The following is a 13040-nucleotide window of genomic DNA, read 5'->3' as shown; positions in this document are numbered from 1 at the left end:
TTGCTGAATTCTTTTCCAAGGGAGGAGGGGGCAGGTGGCCACTAGCAAGGAGGAGGGGGCACACCTAAGGCCTTAGTTGGGCACTCTGAATGAGACTGAACTGGAAGGATCTTGAACCTCCTCCTTGGCCAGCTTGAAGCCTGCTCCCCGGAGGGAGATTTCTTTTGTGCATTTCCCATTAATGAAGATATGAAATGTGAAGGTTCATTAATCATTAAAATTTTACAGATCAATAATATATATATATAAAAAAACCCCTCACATCCCACAACTATTCAGCCTTACTGCCAATTCCACAAAGACAATGGCAGGGTTAAGAAAATCTGTGGGATACAGCTTATTATAGACCTCCAGTCCCACCACATGTTTGGCAGCACTGGCTGGCCCAGGGCCTGAGGAAACACCAACGCCCTCACGGGCCCTCAGGATGCTAACTAAGGGCAACCACCCCGTATCTATTCTATTAGTGTAGGTCTTAGCCACTTCCATCCTCTGCCTGACCTCGGCCCAGCCCCACTGGGCTGAGCTCATCGTAAAACACCATGTCCTTTAGACAACCTCAGGCTGAAAGACATCTGCTGTCTCTGCAGTGCTTATGGTCCAGTCCCAAGTCTGTGGTCTATACTCTATCTGACCACTGTTTCCCTAAACACAGGGCGTGGCTCTGGCTGCTCCCATCGCTGCCCAACCTTCTAGCTACTGAGCTCTACAGGTCTCCCAGTGGGCCTTCCAGTGTGGGCCACCTGGCACTTCCTGAGCCGTTGACAGCCCACAGCACCTCAGTCTCTTTCCTCTCCTTCACTCTGACCTTTAGACACACCCGCATTCACTTTTACTCATCCAATGCAATGACATAGCGAAAGTACTGGGGACAGTAACACGTTACACAAGGCAATGGCCACTTTTTATGCAGATATTACCTAGAATTACAATTGTGATGTAAAACAAACAGGAATACAGGAGGAGATGCACACGTGAGAATGTTCATAGTGTTTCTATAGTAACGCAAACCCAAACAAAATTAATTACTGGGAATTAGTTATTAAATCACAGCATACCCATTAAAATGCTATGAACAAATATCACTGCAGACAATGTAAAGAAAAAGCATATAGAATTATATGTAAACTCTAGCCCTGAATAGTACTTAACTTGTGTGTGTGTTTAAACTTTATTTGTATGGGTATTTTGTCTGCATGTGTGGCTGTTCACCTTGTGCATGCCTGGAACTTGCAAATGAAAAAGGTGTTGGATCCCTTGGAATTGGCAGTACAGACAGTTGTAAGTCCAAACCAAGGATCTCTTTAAGAGCAGCCAGAGCTCTTAACTGCCGAACCATTTCTCCAGTCCTTTCTATAGTATATCAACACTTATAAAAACACCGACATGGAGACTCCATCTTTTTTTTTTTTTTTTTTGGTTTTTCAAGACGGGGTTTCTCTGTGGCTTTGGAGGCTATCCTGGAACTAGCTCTTGTAGACCAGGCTGGTCTCGAACTCACAGAGATCCGCCTGCCTCTGCCTCCCGAGTGCTGGGATTAAAGGCGTGCGCCACCAACGCCCGGCTGGAGACTCTATCTTAAAACAAAAAAACAAACAAAAAATCAAGACACTGGCAGATATAACAAAGATTCTCTTCTTGTCAGACTTATGAATGTCTTAGTATTTTTTGAATGTTTTTATAATTTTCTCCAGTGAGTCAGTCTTCTTCCTTCCTTCCTACCTTCCTTCCTTCGTGTTTTTTGAGACAGGTTTCTCTGCATAACAGCCCTGCTGTCCTGAAACTCACAGAGATCCGCCTGCCTCTGCTTCCCGAGTGCTGGGATCAAAGGGATTCGCCACCAATGCCCAGTGAGTTAGTCTGATTTTACAGACGATTTCAAGTGGTTAAATACAGGCACACAGACACAGACACAGACACAGACACACACACACACACAGAGAGAGAGGGAGAGGGAGAGGAAGAGGGAGAGGGAGAGGGAGAGAGGGAGAGGGAGAGGGAGAGGGAGGAGAGGGAGAGGGAGAGGGAGAGGGAGAGGGAGAGGGAGAGGGAGAGGGAGGAGAGGGAGAGGGAGAATGTACCAAAAGAAGCTTAAGTCCTTGCCCCTTCCTGCATTCTTCTGAGCGGATGGCCTTTATCCATTCAACTCATAACCCTCACTGATGTTCTCTATATTATTTTAATAATGAAAACATGCTATAACCAAAAAGCATCTCTTGGTTGGGGACAAGAATTGCAAAAGCATGTATTCATGTTTGGGAGTGGGACTTGGCAAATTTAGGATGACCCCAAGCATGCAGACACAAAGGTACACACCAAACCCATGGCTGCTCAAAGGGCCAGAGGATGGAAATGAGACTGCCCCTCTCTGGGTTTTGGTTTTCATTTCACTCTCTTTTATATTCTCCCTGGGGACTTTGAGTTTTATTAGTTGTGACTCAGGAAGTAAGGAGATAGCCATCACACACACACACACACACACACACACACACACACACACACACACACACCTGCTCTTCTGCCTTGTTACAGACTATCCACCTGCTCTTCTATGGATGAACTCTTTCCAAATTGTCACTTAGAAGTAGTAACACAAAAAGCCCATTTTTTTTTTTTGACACAGGTTTCTCTGTGTAGCTCCAAAAAGCCCATTTTTGTTCACATCCTTTGTACAGCTGGGAAATCATTCTGAGTGCTGGGACTGTAATTCCCAGAGAACCCTCTGTCAGTGGCTCTCTTTTTCTCTTGGTTCAGGGTGTCAGGAAAATAGGTCGTTCTCACACATTCTAGTTATTTGCTAAAGGTACTATCCTTGTCCTCAAGGTGTTTCTAATCAGCTGGGGAGAAAATAGATAGATGGATCATATGTCATTTATTCTATATTTATTTAAATGATGAATGAGTCCTAAATTGATCTTAGATTCAGAAAGGCCTTTGGCGCCAGGTGGTGGTGGCACATGCCTTTAATCCTTACACTCAGGAGGCAGAGGCAGGCAGATCTCTGTGAGTTTGAGGCCAGCCTGGTCTACAGAGTGAGTTCCAGGACAGGCTCCAAAGCTACACAGAGAAACCCTGTCTCGAAAACAAACAAACAAAAAGAAAGGCCTTTGGCACTAATTTATTCCAACACATTACTTACCTATTAGTGCTGGGAAAGGCCAATCCCACAAAGAAAAGGATGGAAGACGCAAGCGCAAACCACTGGCCTTTCACATTCTGAGATGCAGGCATGGGCAGATCATTTCATCAGTGTCCTGGTATCTCTCCTGTGAAAGAGGCATTCTCAAACTACATCTCATACAGCGTGTTACTGCATGATTAACGTTTAATTTATACAGGTCAGTGCCTGGCATTCTACGAGTGGGCTTGCAGAGGGATGAACGTTGTGACAGAATGAACAGCCTTTCCCCCGACTAGACATGCAAATTGTTCCAAAGGCTTTGCCTGTGCAGAGCTAGTACCACCTCCGTAGTCTCTGGTCAGCAGCACTAACGTCAGCTACCGAACATCTCAAACAGATACTAAAGGGATGAGGAGAAAGACTCAAGACAGAGGCAGAGCTCTCAGTAAACAAAGGACCACATCTGACAGTGGCTCCCAAGAGCCCTCTGCAACCTGTCTGGCCTCTGTCTCCACTGGCAAGCTCTCAGCACAGAATGGACTGAGGAGTAACCTGGTGACACATGACGACCTCGGCGGAAGGGCTGGGATTAGCTGTCTTGTCGTATCTTTGGGTATTTTCAACATCTGTTGTCATTTGCATACATATAATTATGTTCTGGCCCATGTAAACAGAAATTCACACTGGCAGCTATTACTGCTCACTCTGTATCATGTGATCCATGCATTATTACATCCTTCCAACTCTGTAAGCAAGACATTATATTATGTCCTTCCTTTTTATTATTTTTGTATTTATTTGAGACAGGTCTGGCTATGCATCCTAATTGGCCTGGAACTTGCAATTCTTTTGCCTCTGCTTCTTGAGAGCTAGGATTACAGGTACGAGACCCCTTGCCTGGCTATTCAATGCCCTATATATAGAGGAGGAAACTGAGGGTCTGCAGGTCATCTACCTAATGTCACACTGCAGGGAAGGGGCAGCAATAGGACACACATGAAGGACTTTTATGCTGAAGCCTACTCTTAGCCATGGCACTGAATCTCTTATCCAATGACCTGAGCTTGAAAAGCTGGGGCTGAAATACAGAAGCTGTTAACATCCAAAGACGTGTTAGTGAGAACCCCAGGAACTGACCCAGGAGGAAGCATCTCGATGGCCAAGCGTGAACAGACAGCGTATGTTTTAGAAGATGGAGTGGAGAGCAGAGACTCCATGGTTGGATTGTGCAGGCCTTTGTTCCCTGGTTGCGGGACGAGAATCTCACCCTGGAATGGGTCCGTAACCAAGTCCAAATTGGCTATTCCAGATAAAGTCTGGTTCTGGGATTCTTGAGTCTAGGTCACTGTTTGGTTTGTATGTTTGATAACAAAGCCTTGAGCATCAGCTGCCATGTCATACTCATGGCCAACACTTTGTCTCTAGACTCCTGACACAGGGTATTTGATAAGCCTTAAAAAAGTGATACAATGCCATTTTACATGGAACTTGCAAAAAGCCTTGCATTAAGAAAGTCAACACCAGGGCTGGAGGGATGGCTCAGAGGTTAAGAGCACTGGCTGTTCTTCCAGAGATCCTGAGTTCAAATCCCAGCAACCACACGGTGGCTCACAACCATCTATAATGAGATCTGGTGCCCTCTTCAGGCATGCATGCATGAGACAGAACCCTGTATACATAATAATAAATAAATAAATCTTTTTTTAAAAAAAGCCAACACCAACCAGATGGTGGTGGCACATGCCTTAATCCCAGCACTGGGGAGGCAGAGGCAGGCAGATCACTGTGAGTTCGAGGCCAGCCTGGTATACAAAGTGAGTTCTGGGACAGCCAAGCTATACAGAGAAACCCTGTCTTGAAAAATCACACACACACACACACACACACACACACACACACACACACACACACACACACACAAAAAAACAAACAAACAAACAGCCAACACCAAATAGGAAGGATACCAGAGAGGGCACCTCCGAGCCATAGAGGCCACCATGGAACGCAGGCACAGGTGGAGGGTAGAATGGAGAAAAAAACAACCACATGTATACGTCATACAATAAACAGCAAGAACATTTTATGTGTGTCATGCAAAAGCATTTAAGTGTCCCTTAAATATGCCTATGAGAGTATTTCCTTTGACTAGGAATTCTCATGAAATGGGGATGATGTATACACCATTCAACAGTTTCTAAAGATTACAGCGCTACCCCACCGCCTCACACTAAGCCACACCACAGCCTCTCCAGCCCTTTCTTGTTCTGTTTTGCTTTGCTTTGTTTGAAACAAGGTCTTGCTATGTAGCCCAGGCTGGCCTTGAACTCATAATTGTCCCATCTCAGACTCCTGAGTGCTGGAATTACAAGTGCGAGTCACCACCCTGTGTCAAATTAGTTGTTTTGTTTGTTTGTTTGTTTGGATAAATCAAAATGCACTTCAGGATCTTGCCAAGTTTGATGTCATCATTATAACAATGCTGTTGTGAACTGTGAACCTCTCTCTCTCTCTCTCTCTCTCTCTCTCTCTCTCTCTTTCTCTCTTCCTTTTGAACTGATTCATATCAATGAGCTGTTCTCTAGGCATGGCCATTCCTGCTAAAATATAACCATTACCCCTTCCTGGGTTTATATATGTGATTTTCACAGGTGGAAGTGGTCCCAGGCCTTAGTGGGTAAGAGAAAGCCAGGTTCAGTGTCCCTGTAAGGGAGGAGGCTTCAAGGTCATTGTAGTCACTGGTGGCTGGTTCTGAAATTGAGGAACTGATTTGAGGAACTTCAGAACAAACAAGAAACCCAAACAATTTGGCTTTCTGCAGAAGAGTTCCAATGTAGGGGGATGGGGGTGTGTTGAAGGAGACACATGGTCCATTCTGTGGAGCCTGACCGTGGCCCAGTTTTAGATGCTGTCCTGCATACTCTTTGACAAACTATCCCAAGTGATCAGCTGAAGACATGAGTGGCAGGGGTGCATCTGACAAACCAGTACACTAAGGGGTCATACTTTTGCTCTCTCCTGAGGTGGGGGATGTTGGAGATAGAGGTATGTTCTCCTTTTTTTCTTTTTTTGTTTTTAGAAACAGGGTTTCACTGTGTAGCTCTGACTGTTCTGGCACTCGCTTTGTAGAGCAGGCTGGCCTTGAACTCACAGAGATCCGCCTGCCTCTGCCTCCTGAGTGCTGGGACTAAAAGGGTGCGACACCACCACCTGATGAGTTGTATGTATCAAGAGGACCTCAGACTGATTCCTTGGTGAACAGAGGGAAACTGAGGAAAGTCTGTGGCTTTCTTACTCTTACTCATATCAACAGGGCCTAACCGGAGTGTAGATTTTCATCCTGCACTTCCATTTGATGACAGATACCTACTCTACCCAGTGGGTACCACTTTCCAAGTGCTGGACTAGCCAGTGGAAATATGATGGTGACCAACCCAAACAAGAGCTTTCCTTGTTCATGACCCTGAAAGACCATCCTAGAATACTGACCCTGGTTGTCAAAAGGCTTGTCATGGGCCTGGCCTTGCGCCATCTACCTGCATGTGATTTGGGCACACAGGGCACCACGCTTCTGAGCTTAAGTATGTTGGAGCACCTTTGTGCCATTCAGTGCCACCACGTTTGAACATGCATGCTGAGGACACTGCTAACATGAAGTGTTAGCAAGCTCCTAGTCCAAGCTGAGAAGCAGAAAAAGGTTCTAGGAGGAGAGAAATGCCGAGGCGTCCTGATGAGACACCGGCAGGCTGAGAGGGGGGCTACTCCTGTGGGACAGTCAGCACTGGCTCAAGCTGTAGCATGACGCCTGGTCATCCACTTGCCCTCCATGGTGAGTTCTTTGATGGAAGTGTCCCAGTTCTACTTGTTTTTAACAACAGATGCTCCATGGTATATGATCCAGTGAAGTCACTGTAAGATGAAAACACTGTAAAGTAAAATATGTGGGCTGTGCCTAATGTCATAGCTTACTGAACATTACAGATGAACAACACAGAGCTTTGTAGTATTGGCTATGTTCCCTCATGATAGTGAGGCTGACAGGGAGCTATGGCCCATAGCCACTGCCCAGATCACCGTGGTCTCGTATCTCTTATGACCAGCTCAAGAAGAGATCAAGTTAAAAATCTGGAGGATTTTCTAGTGAATGCCTATTACTTCTGCATCATACGGTCAGGAAACCGTAAGCTGGACCACCATCAATGGAATGTGTATGTGCTCCACCTACCAGAGCTTGGCAGTTAATGAGTGAAAGAACAGTCAGGTGTAGTAAGTAGTACATGCCCGTAATCCCAGCATTTAAGAGGCAGAGGCAGGAGGATCACAGCAAGTCAAGGCCAGCCTGGTCTAAGCAGCAAATTACAGGTTAGCCGGGGCTACATCGTGAGACCTTGTCTTAAAAAACAAAAACAAGGCCTGGTGTTGGTGGCGTACACCTTTAATCCCAGCACTCGGGAGGCAGAGGCAGGAGGATCTCTGTGAGTTCGAGGCCAGCCTGGTCTCCAGAGCGAGTGCCAGGATAGGCTCCAAAGCTACACAGAGAAACCCTGTCTCGGAAAACAAAAAACAAAACAAAAAACAAAAAAATGGAAGCAAAAAGGGCCAGCATGATGGCTCAGCAGGTAAAGGCACTTGGCATACAAATCTGGTGGCCTGAGTTTGATCCTAGAATCCAGGATAACAAGGGAAAGACAGAACTAACTTCACAAGGTTGTCCTCTGAGCTCCACATGTACACTGTGGCACACATACCCCATCCCTCACACATATATATAGAGATACACATAAGTAAGATTTAAAAAAAAATGACTAAATAGATGAGGGCCATAGACTCTGAGAGCCTGCATGGTTGGTATTTGTGTGTTCACACCTATCACTGGTAAGCTCAATGGGAGGGCACCTGGTGGCTGCCGACGGGGATCACGTCAGCGACTGTGTTCTGACTGCATCCCAGTGGGAAAGTCTGCAAGCTACGTGCTGAAACCATCATCAACCTCTTCCCTAAATACTGACCTGGTGACCCATTTATTTCTGACTGACTGAGAAGATGGGCCTTCTGGCCCTCCGATGCACACAGTCTCCACCTGGACTGACCTGCACATGGGGCTGGACGGTGCACAGACACCTCTCTCTTACATTTCTGTCTATAACAATATTCCTGCCTCTCAAACCACAGCACATAACAGGTGAAACTTATGGGGAGCTGCTCCCCACATTAACTCCCCCAGGCAAAACACTCTAGGTATTATCTCAACTGGCAATCACACCCTCATTTGGGGTTGGCTAAACTCCTCTTTCCTTCTAAGCCTCTCAGCTATTCCTAATACCAACCAGAAGAGTAATTCTACTCAGTTAAGGGAAAGGCCAAGGTCACCAGAAGGATCACGTAGAGCAGCTCTTTGCACGTACAGTGGGCCATTACCCAGACATGACATCATGCTTTGCCCTCAGAGGCCTCTCACGGAGAGGAGCCAGACAGGTCCGGCTGGGGTGACACTGGCTACTCAGGCTCTTCTGGCCACCTGTAGCTGTGGACAGCATACCATGTCTTTGGAGAAGAAAGACGCAAATGCTTCTTGGTGCTCAGTGGCTTTGGAACCTCACAATCTATCATCAATAGTCTCTAAAGGCCCACATTAGGTAAGACACTGCTTGGGAACATAAGAAAGTGCCCTAGAGGTGGAGACAACCTTTGAGACTTCCGGGTAACCCTGCCTAGACTGTATTTTCTTATCAACCCTGGCCTCCTTTCGACCACATGGCAGAGGAGAGACTCAAATAAACAGCTTTCTGTTTACATTTGCTTAGAAGGAGAGCAGAAGACACACAGGTTCCACCCTTCCCAGGCCTGAAGAGCTTGCAGGCAGCCTGAGAGTGATGGGTTCCTGAGGGGAAACAGATAGAGGAGCTGTTTAATGAAATTAAAGTCCTACGCTGGGTGTAGCTCCTGGGTCCAGTGGCAACAAGACACGGTGCAAAGAGCTAAATCTGTGTCACCAAGTAGCTTGGATGGCCTTTTGCAGAGAAGGGGGGTACAAATGCTAAAGAGTATCTGGCCCCTACTCTCATGTGTGTGTATAAGTGTGTCACCAGAGGGTGACTGTCATGCCTTTTCCTGAACAGCTCTCCCCCGCTTTTTTCCCTGTCTCATTAAAACTGGAGCTCACTGTTTGGCTAGACTGGCTGGCCAGCGAGCTCCCAGGAGCCCCCAGGATCCTCCTATCTTTACTCCCCAGCCCCAGAACAGGTACACAGGACCTGGCTTTTTCTGTAGATGCTGAGTCCTGAACTCAGGAGGACTCTGTGATAGGAAACCAGGACACTTGCAAGGGATTATCAGTTCTACTGAGGCCCCGAACAGTCAAGTCTATCTTGTGGATGGTCCTGGACACATGGACTAACACTGAGTGCACTAGTCAAGGACACACTGTGATCTGTGACTCTGTCTATGGACACTGATCATTGACGGCTCTCTGGAATGAGAGTCAGCAGAAGCTGCGACCACCAGAAAATGGGAGGGGAGAATGGCTCAGGCCTTCCCCAGTGCTTCTTTTGGGCGCCGACGTTGACCTGGTAAGTGGAGACCACTAAGGGAATGAGTTTGCAGTCTTCCAAGCTCCTTGAAACCCAGGGAACAACAGGCCTTCTTTCCCAACCCCTGGAGCTCCTGTACTCCTCCAACTCAGGTAGCTAAAAAGAAGGCAGGGGTGAAAAGGGTTCTCTCCAAATCTCTCATCTCCAAGTACAGTTTGTATCTCTCTAACTCTCTGCCAAGGGATTTCCCAGCTCCCCAGGGCCAAAGCTCCTGCTGCTGCACTGAACTGTCACTGGAAGCGAGCCATTTTCCGCCCTCAAGGTGGCTGGACTCAGGAGTGGTGACATTGCTGACCTGGGCTCTGTGCCCTGCCCATATGACCCAGCAGGGGATGGGGCTGTCAGTCAGCAAGCTTTAGGAGCCTCCCATGGGCTTCCTGCTGCCTAATCCTAGCCCTTGGGCTGGAATGAGGGTGATCTTTGGCAGAGGGCTTTTCAATAAGGTCTGCTCGGGACTTCCTCTGCAAGTGGGCTGGGGAACAAATGGCCTGTTACCTACACCCCTGCGTGAGTGACTCACCTCCCAGAGAAAGTACTCCCCTCACCTAAACAAAGCTGCTTGAAAAATGACTAAGGCACCTATCAAATGTAGGCTGTGGGGCTGGCCAGTGACTGAGCAGGGTCCAGACCTCTGCCTTTATCTCCAGCCTTGAAGGCAAGTGCCACCCGGGCTTGCTGCTTTCATTTTCATCTATCTGAGTGAGCTCCTCACGAGGCTCAACATCCGGTGATTTATTTTTTCTAAAAACTAGGTTCGCTTTAGAAATGACTCTTCGCCTATCAAGACAGCTTCCCCAAGAGAGAAAAAAATGCTATTTAGAAAGAATGTCAGTGTGGTGGGAGCCAGTATTTTTGTTTTGTATTAAGAGGGAGAAAGGAATTTAATCTTCCCCCCTCCCCACTCTGTGATATCTGAGGCAGAACCTGCAAATCCTTGACTGTAGATCCAGGGCTCCCATACCTGGTTATAGAGATAAGACCTTTTAAGGGAGAAGAGGTGGGGTGCCATGTGCTGATGGAACTCATACCCCCCCAAAACAAATGTTGCCTCCTTGTCCCCCAAACAAAGAACAAGTCCTCAGTGGCTTTATTCTATGAGTACTCTCTTTCTCACCCCAGGTTAATGCTGAGACCCACTTAACCACATGGAGGATATGGGGGGCGGGGTCCCAGACAGGCCCAGTTCTGTTTGGATCAGAGTCCTGAGACGAATGCCGATAACCCTGTTTAGAACTCTGAACTCTGACCAGACAGATCCTAGGTCTTTTTAGGCTTATCTGAAGTACAGTGAGGGCAGGATGTATAGTAAGCCTGAGGGACCAGGGGCTAGTGAGATGGCTCAGTGAGTAAATATGCTTGCAGCTCAGCCTGAAGACCTGAGTTTGCTCTTTAGAGCCCACATGGTGGAAGGAGAAGAGTGACTCCTGAAAATTGTCCTCTGATCTCCACACATGTGCTGTGATACACATGTGTGCACTCAAAATGAATAAATTCAATAATGTGGGGGATTTTCTTGGGGGGGGGCGTTGTTTTAAAGACTGGGAAAACTTGACAGCTAACCCATCCAGGCTAGTGAAGCAATCCTTGGAGGGCCTTCTGAATAAATAAATAAATAAATAAATAAATAAATAAATAAAAGACTGACCTGTCAGACACTACAGTTTTCCTTCATACCATCTTTCAGATGGCACATCTAGTCACAATGTAGTAACTGGCTGCTACTACTACTGTCATAACTACCATGACAATGACCAACAGCAGTGACAGTCACTGTGCTCAGCCCAGCATACAAATCCTCTCTTTTCTTCCACTTAAAACAGCCCCTCGAAATGTTTCTGGTCTCATTTGCAGACGAGGCACTCCATGCTCACGGAAGTGAAGCACTTTGCTCAAGGGCACTCAGACAGACAAGACAGCCCAGGCAGAGCAGGCCCTGACACAGTGGATGTGGTGCCAATATGGACAGGCTGTGTCACTGGACAGATCACTTGTGCCTTCTGCCTTAGTTTCTACATCTGGAATACGAGCATAGGCACACTTGCTCAGACAGTAGGCTTTTAATAACCACCAGTATCAACAGTCACTAAACATCAATAACAACTAAGGATCATGATGATAGTTAAAGTCGCTTCCCTGGTTTAATTACATTCAAAATAGACTTTTGGGGAGAAGGGCCTATCACTATTGAGCAAGTGAGAATTCTAAAATGATGAAGGGTGTGTCAAGAAAAGTCAGTTTAGATTCCATCCATGACACCAAATTCCTCAGGATTATCATCTGTTTTATTCAGTCCTCATTTTAAAGATCTTTACCTCTTAGAAAGGCTGTCTACAAAATTATTCCCTGAGCACATAATTCCAAAGGATTTCTACCAGGGAGCTAAAGATGAAAGACTCTAAGACAGCAAGAAGGGAAGGGGGCCTTAATTTAAGCATGAATAAAAGAGCACAGGAGCCTTGGAGGAAAGCTTCCTTAGACCTATCACTCAGGCAGCTGAGAGAAGTCAGAACTCAGGACCCTACCTCAGTACCATTTACAGAACTGCCGGCTACTTTCCTATACTGCCTGCCTTCCACCTGGCCTGCCCGCTCTGCCCCACAGCTACCAGTCCGGCAGTCAGCATCACCGAATGAACGCAGGGTGCTCACACTTCAATGGCTCACCCTACCCGTGAAAACACTCAACCCCATTCCTTTCCCTTATTCGGGATCCTAGTGTGCAGAGGGCTGACTTATCCTTAGAGCTCCCCAAATCCACTCTCCAAACCGCCCCTCTCCACACCCACTTCATGCTGGTGCTATCAAAAGTGTCCAGAGTGCTGAGATACCTCCAGTTTAACTGAAATACTAAAATGGGGCAAACAGGAAGCATCAGACACAACTGCGGTAGTGACTTATTAATCACGAAAGCAGAATTTTAGTTGCATTTTAACCTTTTGCCAGGAAGAAAAAAAGCATTGAGGTGATGGAAGCCAACAGTGGAAATGTCTGCTGCCTGCATGTGTGGCAAGCTGACCTTTCACTTAGACTGAATTTGGTTTTCAGATTCCTTCTTTCTCCCCAGAAAGAACATCTGTCAAGCCACCCAGGATGAACCTGTGAGCTCTTCCCAGAGCAGAAGCAGCTGTTGGGAGAAGTCCATGTGCTGTCCACCCAGACAGGAAAAACAAATAGGAATCCTAAAAGTGACTTCAGAGGCCAAGGCGATAACATAAAATTCTTAAGAGTGGGCAAAATGGCCTAAACAAACAAGCCTGGATTTGAACTTTTAGATACTGTACACCCCTCCAATCTCCTACCAGTCCCTAGCTAGTAATGAACCCTTTCACTCAC

General features: G+C 46.7%; 1 protein-coding gene across 3 annotated transcripts in view; it reads right to left on the bottom strand.

Annotated features, from left to right (window-relative positions):
• Window positions 1–13040, bottom strand: part of Map3k14 (mitogen-activated protein kinase kinase kinase 14) — a 48685-nt gene that overhangs the window by 33641 nt on the left and 2004 nt on the right. Inside the window, exon 1 of one of the 3 annotated variants that reach the window (XM_035448346.1) lies at window positions 3140–3266. The exons of the other annotated variants lie outside the window; for them this stretch is intronic. The gene's annotated coding sequence lies outside the window, so the exon portion shown is untranslated. Of the gene's footprint in view, window positions 1–3139; window positions 3267–13040 lie in introns of those variants that run through there. 3 annotated transcript variants of the gene reach the window in all.

Source organism: Cricetulus griseus, chromosome 7 (assembly GCF_003668045.3).
Source record: "Cricetulus griseus strain 17A/GY chromosome 7, alternate assembly CriGri-PICRH-1.0, whole genome shotgun sequence".
NCBI lineage: Eukaryota > Metazoa > Chordata > Mammalia > Rodentia > Cricetidae > Cricetulus > Cricetulus griseus.
This window is presented reverse-complemented; position numbering and strand designations above follow the sequence as displayed.